Genomic DNA, 22975 nt, shown 5'->3' with positions numbered 1-22975 from the left:
GCAAAACACACACACTTAAAACAATTCTGGTTAAGACTTTAGAAGAGTGAACATTATATAACTTTTCAGTACATAGACTTTAGACAAGTCGGATTATTTGAGTTGCAGGGATACTAATAAAAGGACAAAAATCAAGTTTAACTTTTGGAAACTGTGATAGACGGATGTGACAGTGAGTGTAAGGTGCTGATAAGGCTGATGGAGTTCCTGAATTGACACATTTATCAGCAACTATGGAATTGCTACTGGATAGAAAGTCTGTAAAAGAACAGGAGGCTCAGTACAGCAAAGATCCTGACCTAAAGCGTGCGAATCAATGCCTGTTCCTGGTCTTGAACTTTCAGAATGAACTTTCTGGAAAGGAGAAGATGTTTTCCCCCATGAAATCACAGAACTGAACAGATTCTTTGATTTCAATGCCCCCTGTAGAACACACAATCCAGAAGTGAAATGAATGTTTCATTGTTATGTTTCAAAGACTCAGAAGAGAGATGGGAAATGATGGGAAAAAACCCCTCAAATTCTGCAATGTGAATTTTTAATTAACTGAAATTTTATTTTCTGTAAATGTGTTGGGAATTAAAACCATCAAAAAGGTAGATTGTCATCAATCCCAAGAGAAATTAAAAAAAAATTGTCACTAGATATGAGAACCACAATTACCTAAGCAACATAATGATATATAGAAAAAGAAAAGTTCCAATATTTACATGGATCAGAAAGCATATTCCCTAGAGGATGGACTTAGTTGCTGGGTGGAAAGAACAGTGCGCTTCCAAAGAACACAAGGGAAAGAAAATATGCAGAATACAGAAATCTCCACTCTTGAGCAGAAATCATCAAAGTTAAAAGAAAAGTTCCATATATATATATATAATATTTTTAAATTATATATATTATATATGTATATATATGCATATATACACACATATATATTTATAATATATATTATATTTATATATAATATATATATTTAAATTATATATATTATATATGTATATATATGCACATATACACATAAATATGCATATATATATGTAGTTTTTTATTCCCTACATTACTGTCAAAGCATTCATGTTTACAGGTTGACTTCATCACACCATGAGAAATCTGACTTCCATTTTTTGTTAGGGTACTACTACATATATTTAAGTTGCTTTTGTACTTTTCATGGACTCTGGTATGAAATAACATTTTCTCAGATAATTTACTGACATTTGATCCAATTCAGATTTTTATTTTTGGCTATTGGTATAGTACATTATCTCTATAATCTTTGATATAATACACACTCCACAAAAACACCAAATGCTCTAATCTTTGGTACCACTTTGAATTCCAGACCAGTTCCTACTGTCTTCAGGCAAGATACCACGTGAACATTTCAGCAGCTGTAAGTCTTGTACCAAAAGTGCCACATAATTCACTGAAATGTTTTGTGACTTAGCCTGACCAAAACCCAAGTGACTCTTGTTTTGATGTTGTAAAAGCACACTGACTACCAAATTCTTCTGAAAGGTTTTAAGGATATTTCTGTGAATTTCAAGAAGTTCATGCTATATTACCTTATGAAAAGAAAAACACTTTACTAACTAAATATTACAACATCCTAAGATTTTAAAGGAGGAAGTTGGGATTATGCTTATGTTTAAAATGGAAGCCCCTTATGATTTAACAAGTACCAAACTTAAAACTAAACCCTAAATATTCCTATTTAAAAACAAAACAAAACAAAACAGTACCTAGGAGAATGCATTTGCAGGGCAAAAAAAAAAAAAAAAAAAAAAAAAAAAAAGCTATTTATCTTGATTTTTATCTCATGGGATTTAGAAAACATGTTTTAGAAAGTATATATAGCTGTCAGAGTTTGAATTTCCACCCTGAGAGTTAGAATATGCATTGATATATTCCTGTTTTTCCCTCCAATTTCAGAGGAAAGGATGCTCTCCTCTCTTTGCTCAGGCTGCGAATCCCGCTGCCTGAGGAGTTTTCAGTTATTGCCACTTCTCTAAAACCTTACATCAGCCCCTTCCTTCTTTCAGACCTTAAACTTTTCTCTGCATACTGAACTCAGATATATACAGGTACCTAATTTTCAGATAGGTATTTTTTAAAGTAGGTGTAAATGTTTTCTCTGTATTTATTTGTTAATTTTTTTTCATTTTATTTATTTGAGAGAGAGAGAGAGCACAAGTGGGGGAGAGGAGCAGAGGGAGAGAGAGAGGGAATCCCAGACAGGCTCCACACTCAGCGTGGAGTCTAATACGGGACTCGATCGGACAACCCTGGGATCATGACCTGAGCCGAAATCAAGGATGCTTGACACACTGAACCAAGAGGCGCCCCTTTCACATAGTTATTTTAAAATTCTAATTATCTTTGGCAATTATCTCTCTCTCATCTCTGATTTTCTTTATTTTATAAAGTTTAACCTTATCTCTCATTTACTCATTTACTCTCCCTAAGATAGTACTTATTGCCATCATGGAATAAATACTTTCCTTAAAGTCAATCATGTCCTGCTAATTGCCAGATTCATTTTGATGCTTTTTAGGCCACATGATACTTGGCTTTCCAGCAGCCTTTCTAAATAAGATGTGCCTCCCCTTGAGTTCTCTGATGCTCTTCTGTAATGTTCTACCTTCTGCCTACACATGATCTCTCTCCGTAGTCCCCCAGCTTGTTTTCCTTCCATCTAAAGCCTAAATGTTGTTAATACCAGGGTTCTGCCCATGGCTCTTTTCTCCATTTGTCACTCTCACTAGCAATTTTCATCTGTTACTCATTATTCAAAATGTTCCATAAAACCCATATATGTTTTTAAAGTCTGCTGTTATGTTTTCAGTATATTCTAAAATCCATGTTCCCAGGCCATACCTCTCTAAAGTTCTAGACACATGCTGTCCAGTATGGTAGCCAGTAGTCACATGTGACTATTTAAATGTAAAGTAACTAACATTAAATCATATTAAGGATCATTTCTTAAATCTTACTGGCCATATTTCAACTGCAGTATAGCATTTCCTGTGTGTAATGCTGACTGACTTTATCTCCTCATTATTATTGGCTACACCAATATCCTTCCAAATCATCTCACAGATATTATTCTTGCAACCTCTCTAGCCTCCACAATGTCAGATACCTAATCATGCTAAAATGTAAATCTGATCAAGTCACTCTCTTACTTATAACTCATAAATGACTGATAATCATTCACAGGAAAACATACTAACTTATTACAGAATATTGGACTCTCATGATCTGGTTTCTAAATGCCTTCTTGTATGTATTTCCCAAGACTGCTCTTGGAAAACCGTATTTCACATTGACAAACTACTTGGCTACTAAGTCTCTAGGCATTTTCTAATACTGTTGTTCACAACAGGAATACCTTTCCTTCCCTTGAGCGTCTGGTAACTCCTGCCAAGTTTTAAAAACTCCTGTGAAGTATCATAGCCTTGAGGATTTTTCTTCCCTTCCTCCTAAAGAAGGGTTATACGGCGTTTTTCTATGGGTCTTTATAAACTCTGTGGACCTCTTAGATTTAGAACTTTTCTTATTTACTGTATAGAAGACATCCATATGTCAAACATTGGCAATACCATGGTGAATGAAAGCCAAAATCTTTGTACTCATGGAGCTTATGATCCATGGAAGAGGATCCACAGAAATTTAAAAAGGCAAAGGTGCAGACTGAATAATTACAATTTTGTTAAGGTTATAATGGAAATAAATGGTGAGAGGCTATGGAGAAGCATGGCACAGGGGAAGAAGAGATGGAGAGTTGCATGAGGTAGGGTGGTCAAGGGTGGCCTCTCTGTGACATGAAAGATGATAAAATGCTAGCTAGATAAAATGTGAACAGTGCAGAGAAAACCATTGCGTTAAAAGGATCTGAAAGTGAGAAGACAGCGAGGCAGGAGGAACAACTTAGTGTGTGGAAGAGGCCAGCTTGACTGGAGTATAGTGAGTAAAGGAGAGAATGGAGGAGGTGACTCTGCAGCCCACAGTGTGGGGTATGAATTGTGGAAAGCATTCTAAGCATAATAAGTTACTGAAGGGCTTTGAGCTGGGGAGTGACTTGATCCAATTTCTGTTTTTAAAGGTCACTCTGGCTGCTAATTGATTTGGAATTGTGCAAGAGTGGAAACTAAAAGATCATCTGCTAGTAAACCAAGTGAGTACCATCAAGAGTCTCTATCAGGAAAGAGTATATACTAACCTCTATGATTAAGAATGCGAAACTCTCGGACTCTGATCGTGGTATAATGCTGATGGGGAATTAAGTGTCTGCCCATATTTTATTGAGTTTACTCATATTATTACATTATTGAATGTATTTTGAGTAATGTTATTCTAGCCGTCTTTCCCATATCTATATTTTTTTCTCATAATTTTGTAGAATTTGAAGTTTTTCAGGAATACACCTGCCATTTGGTAACAGGGTTGCATATATACATATTGCTGTTACTACATCAGAAACATTTGTACTTCTTTCATTGTGTCAAAGATGTTGATACTTGGCGTGTTGACAATGAAAGTGTCACATGGTAAAAAAAAGAAACATTAAGAAGAAATGTGGGGAGAAACTACGCATGTTGCAAATACATAGTATACAAATTTCAACAAAGAAAGACTAACCTAGTTTCAAAAATGACTTATTCAGCAGCAAAATGCATTCAAAGTACCCCACCACACTCAGATCCTGTAATCCATAGCTGACCTTTAGTTTCTGAAATTGTGTGTGTGTACGTGTGTGTACGCGCGCGCGCGCGTGTGTGTGTGTGTGTGTGCGCATGTGCGTCTATGTACTGTCAGGGTGGTAATTGTTGTCTTTAGCCCAAGACAAAAAGAAATGTATCTTTTAGTGATAGCAAAAATAATATAAAATGCTTAAATTTGGATGCACATATAAAATTTTTGATAAATATATGACCCTTTTATTTTAAAAAATACCACTTACATTACTTCAAGAGGTAAGAAAGGATACTGTGTGGCTTAGGGGTTACTGCTGGTAGTGGCTGTGGTGGGATGTGTGTGGGGGGCGGGGAGAAAGAGAGAGAGAGAGGTAATTGAACTTATATTGCAAGTTATTGTTGTAGTAATATATCAATAGGGAAGCATGACAGATCAGTGCAGGAAATAGAAAAATAATAAATAATGTTGACACAACTGGTTAGAAGTTTTGGAAATAATTATTTTGGAACACCATGAACATAGATTCTAAATGAATTTAAAAGTGAAATATTGAAACAAATGAAATTTCAATGGCGAAGAGTTTTCTAAGCAAAAAGCATTCGAGAAATGACTATGAGAAAGACTTATGCATACAAAGAATTAAAAAAACTTAGTATCCAAACATAATACACTAAATTAAAAGGCAAAACAAGGGAAATTATTCAAAATAAATATGACTGAGAAGAGCTTATTAAATAGAAAAGAAAAACACTAAGATTCAAAGAATAAAAAGACCAGCCTCCTCAGAGAAAAAGAAATCCAAGTGGAAAATATCATTTGAAAATGCATTCTACTTTTCTGACCTCTAAAATGGAGAAGTTTACCAGGACAATAAAAGCTATCGCCTGTAAAATGTGATCAGATTAAATACAAAAGAATAGCCAATACCAGAAAGGATTCGGTGAAAATACTTCTCTTATAAGTTGCTGGTGATAGTTTAAACTGAAAAGGAATTGGAAATATGTGTGTCCATCTTTGGAAGGGTTCAAGCCCTTCACCCTAGGAGTATCTCTTCCAGGAATTCACCCTGGAGTTATATTTTACAAGGCAGGCAATAGTTACAAGGCAGACATAAATAAGTATTTTTATTTATGCACACAAAAGAAAAATAACTGTTATCTATTGTTGGAAACAACTGGAGAGGCTCAAAAGTCAATAATTGTCAGCTAGTTCAATTAAAAGCTGAATATTCATTTAATAAAAAATGTGTAGCTATTAAAATAACATGTTTTAAAGGCTAATGTCACACAAAATAATCGTATTATGATAAGTGCTAATCACGGATAACATTTTCAACACAAGATTAGCATCTGCAACAATGATAAAACTTATAACAAGGAGATAACTATACTCACAATTAAGAAAGGTTACCTATGTGGGGTCGGGGGGATGCCTGGGTGGCTCGGTTGGTTAAGTGTCTGACTCTTGATTTCAGCTCAGGTCATGATCTCATGGTTTGTGAGTTCAAGCCCTATCTTGGGAACTGTGCTGACAGTGTGGAGTCTGTTTGGGATTCTCACTCTCCCTCTCTCTCTGCCCCTTGCCAATCATGTTCTCTCTCAAAATAAATAAACTTGAAAGAAAAAAGAGAAAAAAGAGAGAAAGAAAGGTTACCTATGGGTAATAGGTGGTTTTTGTTCTGATTTACATTTTCTAGTTTTTGATAAAGATGATACAATGATTTTAGTTTTTAAAACAGTCAAAGCAGAATACAATGTTCTTCTTTATTGATTTTTATAATATTCCAGAGAATATTGTTTTAACATTACCATGGGAGCTCTTAGCATTTGGGGGGATAAAAGTAGATGCCCCTGTAACCTCTGAGATACACACACGCACACACACACACACACATACACACACACATATATAAATATAAATAATTTATGGCATATAATTTATGATATACAAAATTATGATATATAATGTATATATCATATATATATACATATATATATATATGTATGGGGTGCCTGGGTGGTGGTATATATATATACCTGCGTGGTTATATATATATATATATATATATATATATACACACACACACACACACACACACACACACACACCCATCCAGGTATATAAATATACCACCATATATATATAAATATATATAAGTATATATTTATATATATAAGCATATAAATATAAATATGTAAAAATATATAAAAATATATATAAATGTATGTGTGTGTGTATATATATATGTGTGTGTGTGTGTATATATATATATATATATATATATATATATATATATATATATATATATAATTTTTGTGTGTTTAGAGGCTGAATCCACAAATGTTTCCAAATCCATTGTTTTCTATATTCCTAAAACAACCTGTCCTTTTCCTATAAAAAGGAAAGGATAGGCTTTTTTTCCCCCCATTTCCAGTTACTGGAGATACCATGGTGAGGCTATTATCAAGGTTCCAACTTGTAAATCCTGAAGCCAATTTATTTTTATTAGTCCACTGCAGTTTCAGGCAAAGGATCACCTTCGGTGAAGCAGTGTCCTCTCTATCTGAGTGCACAGTCTTTAAAGGAAAATACATGAAGTGGGTGGGAGTGACAGAGGACAATCTGATCAATTGTTTCAATCCTAAAGACAAATTAGTTCACTAGGGTGCATCAGTGTCACATCTGCCTGATGACAGCTGGAAATCTTTACTCCTTCATGTGTTGGTTCAAGTACTCAAAGATTTATTATGGCTTCTTCTGTAGCAGATCAAGACTATTTTGCAGGCTGAGGATATAAAGTGAAATAAAACACAGTCCCTGATGGGTGAATTTTTTGTGGTATGTAAATTATGTCTCAATAGCGCATTTAAAATAACAGCAAGAAATCCCAGACCTCAGGGAGAATGCTGTTAGGTGGAGAAGGAGCATTGTCCATAACTGATAGTAAATACCATATGGTAATCCATACATTATAGATTTATATACTGTTTCCTTGGGATTTACAAGAGAAAGCCATTAGTTGTAGGCGTGCCATGGAGGGTGTAAAAATGGTTGCTAGAGGAGATGGACTTTTACCTAAATATCTGAGTAGTTATTTCCCTAGTGACTATATAGAAGCAAAGAATTCTGGGAAGAGGAGGCAAAACATTTAAAGGAATGGAGATGAAAAAAAGCTCCTCATTCTGTACTAGTCTCCACTCCTAGAATAAGTGGCCATACTTCTACACAATGGCTTTCCTGTTATGTCTTTTAGAATTTGTTATCCCAATTTTGTTCTAAATCATTTAGTGGCCCTTATTGTTTCCTACCAAACACTGTTCCTGTTAGTGACTGTATAAATTTGGGCATGTGAAAGAACGATAGAAAGTCACAGAAAAAGATAATTAAGTTTCTGTGGCTCAGAAAAGTTTAAAAACTTCTGCCAGTTCACACTGCCAGTAAGTACTGCATCCAGAAGATGCATCAAAGGGATGAGCAATGAAAATACTAATGGTTTCAATGGGAAATCAGAGCCAGACTTGGCTCTCATTCTTCTATCTCACATTCCCGATCAACTTTTAGTCTAGGCAGGTAGGAGCCAGAGTTCTACTAGGGCTGCTTCTGAATGAAGCTGGTCCCTTCATGTCCCTAGGGACTTTGTTCTTGCCTTGTTGTTTAGATCTCCACAGATTAAGATTTTACTGGAAACCCCAGTCCCTTGAAACAACAAAACAGTAACGCAACAGAAACAACAGCACTTACTGAACACAGTATGTACCAAGCACCGTCCTTTTACATATATGAACTCAATTAATTCTTGGGAAGACCCCCTGCAGTAAACATTACTAGTGCCCCTTGGGACGGATATTGGGACCAAATAACATGATAAGATCACAAGGGCTTGATACATGTGTTCCTGATCCTATACTCATTTTTCCTTATCCTGTGTTACACGTTTTGCCTTTACTCTGTTACTGAATGTCCATTCAGTTTCTCACCAACTGGGTTTTTATCATGCGCCTCAATTCTCTACTGTTGCATTACCCGTGTAGTAAGTGGATCTTGTAATTCTGAACCTCAGTTTCTTCATTACTATTACTTTCAGAAAGTTCTTTTGAGTCCTTACCAACACTACTGGACCTTCCTTAAATGCTAGCCAGTCTCTCAGATCTTACGCTTCTTTGCAAATTGAGTCTTAGCTGTGATATTGATCTGTACTCAAGGTAATGAAATCCTATTTGTCACACCTCCATTGGCTCTTCACCTGCTAAGGAATATTTCCAGGTTCATAGATTCATAGATCCCTAATCTCTTCCTTCCCGCTTTCTCGTCTCTGCCTCTCAGTTAACCTGGTTCAGTTCACCATGGATGCAACCAAGAAAAGGTAGCATTATTTAGTCCTTTGCTCATTATTAGAAGGTGCAGGAGGGTCAAAAATGTGTACCTTCTCCACCCTGAGAAGGTACTTTAATATAGAAAATCAAAGCAAACTACCTCATACCTTTTACACAGAGTTTTATTCAGGGTAACTTACCTACAGGGGCAATGGGTGAGTGGACGATCCAGGGCCCTGTGTATGTAGGTATTCCCCACCCCTAGTCTCCCCCAAGTCCAGACCTTAATCCCCAGCTTTTATGGAGTGAGGAGCGTGATGGTGAGGTCACAAGGTTGTTATCTAAAGTGGGGCCCTCTGTGCACCAGTGTGGAGAACAAGATGGAGGGCCAAAGATGGAATCAGTGTTAATAGCACTGCTACATTCATGTGAGATGTAGCAATGGTAAATAACTGAGAGTTTCACTCTCAATGTTAAATTGAGCCCAGAAGGTTAAAGCTCAGTAGGATTGTGCGGCATGCTAACTCTTACTTCCTTCACTATATGGAGAGTAGTTCAGATTGAGTATTTAACATTCTAAAAGCACTCTACAGTTAACAGAAAAGTAGGTGTAAATATTGTAAAATGCAATCTCTTCCTTTTGTCTTGAACTTTCAAATCTTTTACTCAATCTTTTCATGTCCTTAGAATTAACTGAGTTTATTTCTACACTGAACTCAAACATCAGTTATGCAAATCAAAGGCAAATTAGGTTTTTTTTAAACTAGATTGCTTAGAATACTCTTCATAAAGGTTCATTATGCACAAGGAATTTAGCATCTCTTAAATACCTCCAACAAGTATAGTAATTACCATAGCAACTTAAAAGATTAAATTTATTTGGCAAAGCAGTTTTTCCAGGTTATTTGGTTATTGTCCAAATTTGTGATAGATTTGCTGTCCAGAGAATTTTGTTATTCTGTGCAGTTATTAATCCTATGACATTATGATCATTTTAATGATACAAAGCTGTATTATGATTTCTAAATACTCATCCTAGAAGTTTATTTCTTTAGTATATTGGAATACTTAAGACTACACTTAAACCTGCTTTCTTTTTTAATGTTTATTTATTTTGGTGGGGGAGGGGCAGAGAGAGAGGGAGAGAGAGAATCCCAAGCAGGCTCAGTGCTGTCGGCACACAGCCGGACACAGGGCTTGATCCCGTGAACTGTGAGATCATGACCTGACTGCTTAACTGACTGAGTCACCCAGGCACCCCTTATAGGTGCTTTTATTATTATTAGCAGGCATGTTAACAATTTCTTTTCAATTCAATTAGCTCTATGCTTTGGATGTTTAACAGATATGATAGGATTATTTACATAAATGGCACAGCTTATTTTCTATCAAGTCTTCATTTAGCTTTCATTAAATAAAACAAGTTTTCTTTAAGTCAGTTCTCCTGTTATTCCAAAGGTTGGCATAAACTAATCGCAAGTATTGATTAAGAAATGAGAACAAGCTATCAACGATTTCATCAAATCCCCCATTCCACTCTGGCTCTGTTACAAACAGCTCTTGGGGTGCCTGGGTGGCTCAGTCAGTTAAGCATCTGAGTTCAGCTCAGTCATGATCTCAGGTTCGTGAGTTCAAGCCCCGCATCAGGCTGCATGCTGACAGCTCAGAGCCTGGAGCCTGCTTCTGACTCTCTATCTCCTTCTCTCTCTGCCCCTCTCCCGCCCATACTCTGTCTCTCTCTGTCTCTCAAAAATAAATAAAACATTAGAAAAACAAAAGTAAAAAAAAAACAAACAAAAGAAAAAAAGAAAAGAAAACAAACAGCTCTTAAATCTCTGCTAATTTTTTCTGCTTCTTGGGGAAGCAGAAATTTGAGGAAAACTGAGATCTACTCTGATTCTGATAGATATGATCCCACACCCCTTCTGGTTAAACAGTTAGTTTTGTAAGCAGTTGCTGATTTATTAAACTTACCATCAAAGTGAAGATGGGGGGTAGATATTTTAGATGTGAATTTTCCATTTTCCACTCCAAATTAGAATTCAAAAGTGTCATGATATTAAAAACTTTGTAGGCTCTCTGTATGCACTGGTGGAACATTTAGATGAGAAGTGAAAAAATATTTCCATCAATCAAATATTTTTGCCTACATAGTATCAGAAATTGGAATATCTATAAATATTTGCTTTTCTTACTTTGAGCCAGATGTTTGACACATTACAGTTACAGCTCTCTGCCGCTGAAACCTTCTGTCACTTAATCTCAGATTGGCCACTGCTCCCAGAGACTTAGTCTCTTTATCAGTCGAGGCAGAGAATGACGCCCATGCAGGGCTGTTAGTATACAAATGTAGTACGATGTAAAAAAGCGTCTGATACACAGGTATTGATGGTGATTATATTTAGTTTCACTGAATTTTCACCTGGAAAATTGCTAGATGTGAGCTCAAAAAAAAATTGTCCTTTTTTTTTTTGTTTAAATTGAGCTTAAATTTTCCTAAATTAAGACAAAGGTAAATGGCACATTTATTCCACGAGATACATAATAGAAATGCAATGATCTGTCTATAGTCTTATTTTTTAATGCAAGAAATATTTATTAATTTTATAAAATTAGTTCTCAGACTAGTAGAGAGATATTGATTAGCTAGGTTCAGAGTTTACGAGAGAACCAATTTCTAATAATCTACCATCATCCCATGCATTTAATATTTACCTGTCAGCTTCAGTTTTATAAGGTTGGGAAAGAATAACTGTGTCTCATAAAATTAATGAGGATATGAATGAATTACTTTTACTTGAGGTATTTTCCAAGATGCAACATACTTAGATAGGTAGATGGGTTTAAGAGCTGTTAAGATAAAATATATACATTTGTAAACAAATTAATTTTTACCAATTATTTAATTTTTAATAAAAATGGAACGAACAGAACACCAAATAAGAGTAATTTTCATATTATGAACCAATGTAAATGAGAAAGTTATGATACAATATTTGATACTTTAAACTTTGTGGCATAAATTAATATGAATTTCATAAAATTATATTTTGAATAAATAGTCCCAGAAGAGTATTTCTCTTCTATATAAAGGCTTGATTTTTTAAGCTAAAAATCAGTCAAATCTTTTAAAGAAAATAAAATTTTCAATATTTCTAATTTATGAAGAGTAATCTAATAAATCATATATACAATAGTAACCAATTGATTTCACACACTGCAACTGATCAAGCATTTCACCATCTTTCTTTTGACAGGAAATATTTGGAAGAACGTTTGTCTAAGCTTAAAGTCAGTCCAAATCTTATCTGTGCTGTAAGGAGGGAATATGCTCCAAATGGAAACATATTTATTGTTACTACGGAATATAACAAAATTTTTTCTAAAACTGTTTTTACTAGATAAGGAAGATACCTCCATAATGGCAAATATTTTAAAAATTGGGTGTTCTCTCTTTAGCAGAAGATCTATGTAAGCTACCTTGAAAGATAATATAAAATTGTTCACAAAACAGCCAGAATAAATGAAAAGATCATAGTAGATAGATATTCCACTACATCATCCTTCATTCCACTCTAGTTGAACGACAACTGGGAACCATAGTTGTGCAGATCCTTTACACTGGATTTGTAAGACATTCACTTACATTTATAAAATTAAAGTATGGGTTAATTATGGCGTCTGGTAAGTTAAGAAAAAGAAGACATGAATCTTTTATTCCAATATCCCATTATTGAATACAATAATAAAATCAGATACTTAGAACAATTAGTTATTTATTCTCTCATTTATTCATCCATGGAAACTTTATTGAACCTCTACTATCTTTGGGCACTAAACTGAGAATTAAAAAACATAAAGACATGACTGAATGGAAGAAGATATTTGCAAATAACATATCTGATAAGAGGCTAGTATCCAAAATATATAAAGAACTTATTCAACTCAACACCAAAAAAATGCCATAAATAATCCAATTAAAAATGGGCAGAAGGGGTCCTTGGGTGGCTCAGTTGGTTAAGCATCTGACTTTGGCTCAGGTAATGATCTTGCACTCTTTGTGAATTCAAGCCCTGTGTCTCAGGCTCTGTGCTGACAGCTCAGAGCCTGGAGGCTGCTTTATATTCTGTGTCTCCCTCTCTCTCTGCCCCTTCCTCCCTACCTCTCAAAAGTAAATAAACATTAAAAATTTTTTTTTAAATGGGCAGAAGACATGAACAGATATGTTTCCAAAGAAGACATCCATATGGCCAACAGACATATGAAAAATGCTCAACATCATTGATCATCAGGGAAATGCAAATAACCACAGTTATCACCTCACATCTGCCAGAATGGCCAAAATCAAAATCACAAAAAACAAGTGTTGACAAGGATGTGAAGAAAAAGGAACACTTGTGTACTGTTGGTGGGAATGCAAAGTGGTGCAGTCACTGTTAAAAACAGTATGGAGGTCCCTGAAAAAGTTAAAAATAGAATTACCATATGATCCAATAATTCCACTACTGACTATTTACCCAAAGAATATGAAAACACTAATTCAACAAGACATATGCACCCCTGTGTTTATTGTAGCGTTATTTACAACAGCCGAATTATAAAAGCAGCCCGAATGTCCATTGATAGACAAACGGATAAAGAATAGTAACACACAGACACACAGACACACACACACCCTGGAATATTACTCATATTACTCAATAATAAAAGAATGAAATCTTGCCATTTGCAACAATATCAATGGAGCTAGAGAGTATAATGTTAAGTAAAATATGAGAAAGACAAATACCATATGATTTCACTCAAATGTGGAATTTAAGAAGCAAACCAAATGAACAAAGGTAGAGAGAAACTATAGAGAACAAACTGATGGTTACCAGAAGGAGGTAGGTGGGGGGATGGGTGAAACAGATGAAGAGAATTAAGAGTGCACTTACCACGAAGAGGACTGAGTAATGTATGGAATTATTGAAGCACTATATCGTACACCTGAAACTAATATAACACTGTGTGGCCATTAAACCAAAATTAAAATTAAAAAATACACATGTACATATGAAAATATGGTTCTTCCTTTTAGGAAGCTCATATTTTTAGATGATGAGAAAGCTACATAAAGTATCAGGTATAATATGATGAGTGCAAAAATATATTTAGAAAGACTTACAGATACTTGGAAAGCATCACATAAAGGTAATATTTGTGATTTTTTTGAGTTTATTTATTTAGTTTGAGAGAGAGAGGGAGAGAGAGAGGGCAGGGGAGGGGCAGAGAGAGAGGTAGAAAGAATCATAAGCAGACTCTGTGTTGTCAGTGTGGGGCCTGATGCAGGGCTCGAACCCACGAACTGTGAGATAATGACCTGAAGCGAAATCAAGAGATGGACACTTAACTGACTGAGCCAGTCAGGCACCCCAGAAAGGTAATATTTGGACTACGTTTTGAAGGATAAAAAATGTATCAGGTAGGGGACAAAAAAGTTCATTTTTGGAAGATGGAAACAGTGCAAGGATGGAATCATAAAAACCCCACGTATACTTAGAGGAAGTAATTTGGCTAGATGGAGTTCTGGAATGACATATACATCAAAGAAGATAATTCTATGGCAATGTAATTTTTTATTATAAAGTACATTAGTTAATTCATTTAAAGAGCTATTGAATGCCTAATCTATGCTAGGAACTGGATTTAAAACACTCCCACTATTTTCTTTTTAATTTTGAAATAATTTTAGATTTACAGGAATTGCAAAGACAGTACAGAGAGTTCATCCAATGTTAATGTCTTACACGAGCATGATCTTCTACCCAAAATAAGAAACTGATGTTGGCAAAATGCTATTAACTTATTGACAGACTCGATTATGATTTTACCTTTTTTCCCCTCTCATATCTTACTTTCTTCTGGGACCCATCTCGTACACTGCACTCAGTCACCATGTCTCCCTAATCCAATCTGTATCAGTCTCTCCATTTTTCCTCGACTTTCATGACCTTGACACTTTTGAAGATTACTGGTCAGGTGTTTGGTAGAATGTCCCTCAATTTGAGTTTGTCGGCTTTTCCTCACAATCAAACTGATATTACAGAACATGGGGAAAAGATGCCACAGAAGTGATGTGGCCATCTCATGGTGTCACTGCACAATATGAACACGACTTATTACTGACAGCGTTAACCTTGATCACGCCATGAGGCCATGGCTGCCAACTTTCTACACTCTTCTATTTGATAGAAGTGAATCAATAGTCCGACTCATGTTCAAGGTGAAGGGAATTAAGTTTCACCTGCCGGGAGGATTATTAAAGAGTTTTTGGACATATGTTAAAACCACTATGACAATTAATAATATCTTAGGGAGATACTTTGAGGTAATGAAAATATCCTTTTCCCCCTTGAAGTCTTGCCGACCGATTTATTTCAGCATCCATCTGCAGATTCTGCCTGTGGCAACTATGAGTATGGGCACTCTAATGGTGATTTTCTATTTCTCTCATTCCTTCCATATTTACTACTTGGAATTCTACTTTAAGGAAAGTTTGTCCTTTCTACCCTTATTTATTCATTCGTTCAATTATTTATTTATATTGTCATGGATTTGAGGATATTTATTTTATTTTTGAGTTATAATACTATTGCCTATTTCTCTTGTTGCTCAAACTGTTTTGGCTTTGGCCATGGGAAGCTCTGTCAGGCACCTGTGTTCTCTTGACATGCCTTTACTGTTTTAACTTATTCATTTGTTGAACACTTCCTTACTTTCCGACACGACACAATGCTCCAGGCTCATTTGTATTTTTCTTGTCCCAATCCTGGATATACCATTTTTCAAAAGTGCCCCAGATCCTTTTACTGGAGCGTGGTGTTTAAACATTACTCTCTGGGTGCTAGGTGTGCATGCCGTTCCTAGGGTATCAGTGAGGTTCATTCTGGTCTTTCCCTTTACTTATTTTAACTTCTTTTTCTGACAATAAGAAACCTGGCTCTCAGGGTGCCTGGGTGGCTCAGTCTGTTAAGCGTCACACTCTTGATATTGACTCAGGTCATGATCTCACGGTTCGTGGGATCGAGCCCTGCAAAGGGTTCTGTGCTGACAGCATGGGGCCTGCTTGGGATCTTTCTCCCCCCTCTTTCTCTCCCTTCCCAGGTCATGATCTCACATGTTTTCTCTCTCAAAATAAACAATAAGTATTAAAAAAAGAAACCTGGCTCAATATTTCTACAAAATATTAACTTATTCATTGAACCTCAGTCCACACATAAAATAGTGTCAGTATACTAGACCATACCCCTGTGAGAAAAATATTACCAACCAGAGCACAGAGTTTTTGCATGATTCTTTGTGTCTGAGCCTTGTAATAGCTAGACAAAACATCATTTTCCAATGTTATTTAGATTATTTCCATTCTTCCCCATCACTCCTTTTTTTTTTTTTTTTTAATTTCCACAATTCAAAGGAGATCGAGCATTAACAAATTATTGTGTGGGACAAAAGATGTAAAGTTCATGCTAGATCCCTTAAAGCAAAGGGAAGAACCCTTGCTTGTGTTAATAATGGTGAAGAAACATCCCCTAACTTAAACATGACATGTCAATATTATCGAGTATCCTGGTGTATGGAAACCAATTAATATTTGTCATAAAGTAAACATCATTAAATTGGCATTGGTAAAATAAAAAATTTATGCATTCAAAGAGTATTTTTGAGACTTTAATATACATTTGGCAATGCACTAGTGAAGTTTAAGAAGGATATGATGTAGTCCTTCCTTAAAAGAAGTATCTGTATACGAGTCAGTGCTGTTCTAAGGACACACATAAAAAGAAGCGGCTGTGAGGTGCCATGCAGTAGTCATGGAGTACTTATTAAATCTGTAACCTGTTACAGCCTAAAGAGACCTTTAAGTGTGTAACATAGAAAGCAGTGTCAACAATGTTCACACATTGGGGTTCTGTTTTCAGGGTGGATTCTTTGGAAATCATTCTCATCCTGCCAAAGATCAGAAACCACTAAAATCTTCTCAACACATGTCAGAGGAAAATAATGGTCACAATATTCACACAGCAAACAGATAAAGTAAAGAGACCAAGAATCTGGGAAACATAGAAGTTAAGTATTTTGTAGAAAATGTACTGGGAGCTCCAACATTATGCACCTCTGTTCAATAACAGTGGCTACAGGAGTACAATTGTTCAACTTGGTTATCCCCAACTCAACTTCATCAACTTGTTTTCACCACCTGAATTTCAAGCATCCCCTATTCTTGCAAGAATTTCCAGACCCTCCATACTCCCAGGAATGGCAGGTTCAGGAAGATTTTTCATTTCCATTCCCTGCTGCTGGACTCTCATACTTCTCTTAGCAAACAGATTCTCTAGACATTTAAAACTTCCATTGTATTCCTTGATTTTCTACCTTTTTCTCCCAACATACCTTAATACATTCTCCTTAACAGCAGGGACTGCTTTGCCGATCTCTTTATTCCCACTACGTATCCTATAACTATCAGCTTTGTTTTGTCAAGCAAATGAATCAATACCGTGCACTTGAGCTATAGCCAAGAGCAGGTGGAGATGAAGTATTCTTACAATTTGCATTAGAAAATCTCTAGACAAAGAAGAGACTATTCTAAAGCAGAATTGTGTGGAACACTAAGGTGGATAAACAAATGATGATAAGTAAATTGTCAAAAGCAAATCTAAACTTCAGAAGAAATATTGTATTTGTTACATGTATTAAAGACTTCCCCAGTTTTTTGGTAAAAGTAATTGAATGTTTAAAAAAAGTACATATTTTATATTTTTATAGTTTTAAATATATAAATATGCTTATTACATGTATAAGCTCACGCAATTCTTTTTCGAAAATATGAACGGTAATTCTCAACTCATCGTTTAAAAAAATCTGAACAAAAGAATCTCCTTCTTGCTGTATTAGGTGGACCCTCTCAGAAAATGATCATTAATTTGTAGAGCCCAACATGGGCCAAACATATAAGTAGTTCCTCTTTACAAAGTCATATCTCACAAAGGCCTTTGCATCTCAGGAGCACATTATTATAGTATGCATCTAAGGTGCATATTATAGGAGCACATAAGAGGGAGAGATTAATATTTTCCCTTGTGAGGCTTACAAGAGCTTCACGGAAAAGGGCTAAGTGTGATTTTGACAAATAGAAAAATGTGGGAAAGACATTCTGTACATAAAAGAAAGCTCTGCCATTTTAGTGACAATTCATTTTTTTCATTCAGTACCTGTGTACTCCACAGTTAGTAGGTGAGACTCTACAAAGTGCTGAGAATACTGGGGTAAGTCAGTCAGATCTGGCCACTGCCTTTCTGGAACATGTATCTCATGATGGGGAGATAGAACCAATTTAACAAGAGAACCATGATGCTCTTCAGGAAGTGCAGACCAATCAAACGGGTGACATGATACTTAGCATCTGTGTGACTACTTCAGTCCCATTACTGTGCTGGGGGAAGTTTACTGGGCTCTGAATGACGTGAGGAGTGTGCCTTGGGCAGATGAAAGGGAACAACAGCAGCTGTAGACGGAGGAGGTAAAGCCCGGCTCCAAGGCTGGAAGGAGCTTGGCTTGTTCCTTCCGGGTTCAGACTGAAGGTCAGTGTTGCGGGAGCACCGGGAGGATGATCTGAGATGTGTGCAGGAAGGCATTACCAAGGCCACCAAGATAGACATCTTGTTAACGATGGACTTCAAGATCTTCCAGCTAATTGAGAACTGTGATCTAGAACCACAAAATCAGAGCGGATACAGAATTGTCTGGAAGGTAAAATACAGATAGTAAGATTCTTGATGGTCTGGATATTTAAGAAATCCTTTAGGTACTAGGAAGTAAGGGCTGTACTGGAGCAGGGAACTGATTAGAAACTTCCAGAGAAGAACTACAGTAAAAAAAAAAAAAAAAAAAAAAAAAAAAAGCTGACATTCATTGGGTACTTGGTATGTTCTAGCCATCTGCCTTGTGATTAATACCCACCGTGCCATTTAATTCTCACAACTCTAAGAGGAAGAAACATTGTTATTGTACTTTATAGAAGCACAGAGAGATTAAGTAGTTCCCTCAGGTTGCATAACTAGTAAGTGGTTAGAACCAGGGTATGAGCCCAGGTAGTCTGGCTCCACACCTCTACACTTTACTCCTGCATTGTTTAGCTTTCTAATACAAATTGCAAATAACTGTGAAAAATGAATATCTGTTCATATACATATATGCATATATATGTATATATATGCATATATATATATATATATATATATATATATATATATAGTTGATTTAGAAAAGGTCATCACCTGTATTAAGAAATATTTTCAACTAAAATACTTTTATGCTTTACTTATAGGTTACAACTCATTTTTAGATTTCTTCAAATTTCATTTTGTGCATCTATAATAACAATGAAATGCCTGAGGACTTTAAAAAGCACAGGACGTACTATTTGGTGATTTAAAAAGAACTATAATAGGCAAAGTGAATAACAAATGCAGACATAATTCTAATATATACATAATGTTTTGTTCTTTCAAAATGCTTTCACATATATGAATTCTCCTAACAATCCCGGGAGAAATGATATCCATTTTTAAGAGGTGAGGAAACAAGTTTGGGAGTTAATGTGTTCAAATGACTTCACACATAAAGACACAAAAGATAATTAAGATATATCTGTAAGGGCATGCCTTAACAACTAAGACCTGTGTCAACAAACTGTAAGTGAAAAATTAATTATATAAAATTCTTTTTTAAATTTAATTTAATTTTTACTTTATTTTTATTTATTTATTTTAATGTTTATTTCTGAGAGAGAGAGAGAGAGAGAGGAGCGGATGAGCAGGAGAGGGGCAGAGAGAGGGAGACGCAGAATCAGAATCAGGGTCCAGGCTCCTAGCTGTCAGCACAGAGCCCAATGTGGGGATTAAAAATTTTAATTTTATTTTTAACTTTATTTTGGAGAGAGAGAGATAAAGAGAGAGAGAGAGAATGAACTGGGGAGAGAGGCAGAGGGAAAGAAAGAATCTTAAGCAGTTTCCATGCTGAGCATGGAAACTGACAGGGGCTCGAGCCCACAACCCTGGAATCATAACCTAAGCCAAAATCCAGAGGTGGACATTCAACCAACTGAGCCACCCACGTTCCCCTATATATAATTCTTAATTGTCAAAAATGCCTTGATAATCTCTGTTGATATTTTATTTTTATATGGCATAGATTATTTTAAATATATCATAAATAGATCACAGAGTTTCAGACCTGGAAAGTCATATACTGATCTTCTTATCCAACTCCCTTAGAGAATACTCATGTGTGAAAGAATTCAGATTTCTAGCATAGCTGCTACTGAAAACATTTTATACAATTTTTATTATATGAGCTAATGAATACTGATTAGCACTTGTCCCATAGGCAGAAAATAATTGTCTTGGGGTCTGTATAACTCAATATTATAAACTCTAGCAATGCAAACATGCTGTAAGCCACCTATTTCCATCAATGGCAAATCACACATCCACTTATACAATGAATTAAACATTCCTTTACAGCTGCTACCATGTTTTATATACACTTTGTCTCCTTTCAGTAAAACCTAGTGGAGAATTCTTGAGTTGAGGTTACTTATTTATTTATTTATTTATTTATTTATTTATTTATTTATTTATTGACTGACTGACTTCACAGCCAACACAGACCCCAATGTGGGGCTTGAATTCACAACCCTGAGATCCAGACCTGAGCTGAGATGAACAGTCTGTCGCTTAACTGACTGAGCCACTCAGGTGCCACTTTTTCCATTTAATAAGGATCCCTGTGTATAGAACACCACCAGCAGAAACAAGGTTCACTGACTGGTTGGAAAGGGACTTTTCTCTCGGTAGTATCTGACCCTGAGGTTTTGTTCCTTTGAAGGGTATGTTTTGCACTAGTTTGGAAGATTATGGTATTTTAGCTGGGACTCTGGATAACAGTAAGGAAAGTAGTCTGGATACCTACTAAATACATCCAAAATTCTGAAACCCATAGCTTAAAATTTGCTGTCAAGGTTTTGCATTTTATATTTTATAATGAACATCTGATAACAAGTCAGAAGATCCAACCTAATGTCAATTCAAATGCCCAAAGAATGAATCTTTCTGTCAGTCCCTTTGTCCCTATGTGTAAAGTTCTTCTTGGTGTCCTTAACTGTGACAGGTGCCACTGTTTAATTATTGAGAAATAGAAACTTTTTTTTTCTTGAAATCAAATTGAATGTACTTCTAAGTAAAATTGGGAAGAATCAGAAATGTCATTGAAACAAGGGTAAAGTAAGAATAAGATAAAACCAGAGAAACAGCAAACGTAAACAGTGGAAATATGGAAGGGAAGTTTTATAGAAAGACTCATGCCTTTATTGAGTTCGATGAGTTCAGTTATAACTGATGGAAATTTATCTGCACAAAAGTCCTTCTAAATAGAAAATATGGAAGGATTCTGGGAAGGTACCAGAGGACTCAATCATACACTGCTGGATATCAAACCATTAAGAATATGGAAACTGAGTTAACGAGTGTGCTTTTTCCTACACCTTCATCTCTGTACCGTAGGAATGTTTTACACAGTGTGATCTCCATATGTTAACTTCGATTTTAAAAGAAATCAAAGGATAGCCTCAAGACATTACTGTATAGAACAAAGTATTTATTGTGTTTAATTAAAGACAAAAGAAAAAATAAAATAAAACTGGGGGGAGGGGTTTTGTCATTGTTCCTAGAGATCTACTGGTACTGCACCAAACCTGTATTGATACCAAAGGAGCTCAGATATCCATTTGCAAACATGTAGACTGGGCATTTAGAACACATATAATGAATAATTCCCTGAGCTACTACAATGACATCTATACAACTGAAATATTCTTCCCCGCATCTCTATTAACATCTCAAGTCAGTGTACCTAACCTATGAAAGCTCTTGTGTGTGTGGATAAAAAGAGGATGACTTTAGGCTGAGTGGTCTTCAGAGTCAAAGTGTGAGGTCGACAAGATTAGTTATACTCATTGCTCTCTTCCGATTTTACCTGATTAATCAGAGAGGGGCGGGGTAGTGTATGTTCTCCCACCAGTATGGAGTCTAAACATAAATGCCTGTGACTGCCTCTCACTCACTGCTCCATCAGGCTCTGGCCCCTTGGCCCCAGGCCCTTGGACTGCACCCTGCTAGCCTCTTCTGGCCCTGCAACATCAGACGGAGCCAACACACTATTCTTATTCTTCAAGAGTACTAAAGTTTAAAATTTCCATTCCCAAAGAACCGTCTAATCCAAACTCCAACCTTAATAACATCCATGAAGAAAACTGCAGAAAATTGTTTAAATTGGTTTATAGAAAAAATGATTTCTGGGGCACCTTATAAATTCAGGTTCTCTCTGAGAAAATTACAATGATTACATGTGCCAACTTCTTTCCCTGCCCTTTGTCCATATTTGATTAAGACTTCAAACTCAGCCATACACACTTCTCTCTCCGTCTCCTTCGCTCTCTCTATATACAGAGGTTGTTAATATGCTACAACAACTTCTCGCTGGCTTCAAAACCCTTCCTTCCTGATTCCCATCAGTGCTCATAACTATGTCTATAACTGCACAGCAATGTTACTGGCTCTTATGTAAACATTCCATTTGAGCATTTAGATTGGACACTGACCAAAGCAAACAGTTCCCTAAAGTATGGATCTTTAAAAGGGTCACACTTATTTTTCAGCAAAATAACAACAACAACAACAACAACAACAACAACAATAAAAGTATTGTTGCTCTAACTAGTTGAATATCGAGAACCCCATCTAATTATTCCTGTGTCATAATTACAATACATTTTAGTATCTTTTAAAAGAAAAACAAATGCATATAACACAACGTAAAACATTGCAAATTACCTGAGGACAAGACACCTGGGTCCCTCTTTC

The 22975-nt window shown here is 35.8% G+C and overlaps 1 protein-coding gene across 4 annotated transcripts in view; it reads right to left on the bottom strand.

The window, feature by feature from the left end:
* The window catches only part of TRPC4 (transient receptor potential cation channel subfamily C member 4), a 196457-nt gene that overhangs the window by 144958 nt on the left and 28524 nt on the right, over positions 1–22975 (bottom strand). The window contains exons 1-2 of one of the 4 annotated variants that reach the window (XM_019447700.2): positions 11207–11323; positions 10986–11099 (exon numbers count right to left, since the gene is read on the bottom strand). The exons of the other annotated variants lie outside the window; for them this stretch is intronic. The gene's annotated coding sequence lies outside the window, so the exon portion shown is untranslated. Of the gene's footprint in view, positions 1–10985; positions 11100–11206; positions 11324–22975 lie in introns of those variants that run through there. 4 annotated transcript variants of the gene reach the window in all.

This window comes from Panthera pardus, unplaced genomic scaffold (genome assembly GCF_024362965.1).
Source record: "Panthera pardus isolate Hobbes unplaced genomic scaffold, ASM2436296v1 HiC_scaffold_1, whole genome shotgun sequence".
Taxonomy (NCBI): Eukaryota; Metazoa; Chordata; class Mammalia; order Carnivora; family Felidae; genus Panthera; species Panthera pardus.
The sequence above is the reverse complement of the archived record's forward strand: the minus strand, read 5'-3'. Positions and strand labels throughout refer to the sequence as shown.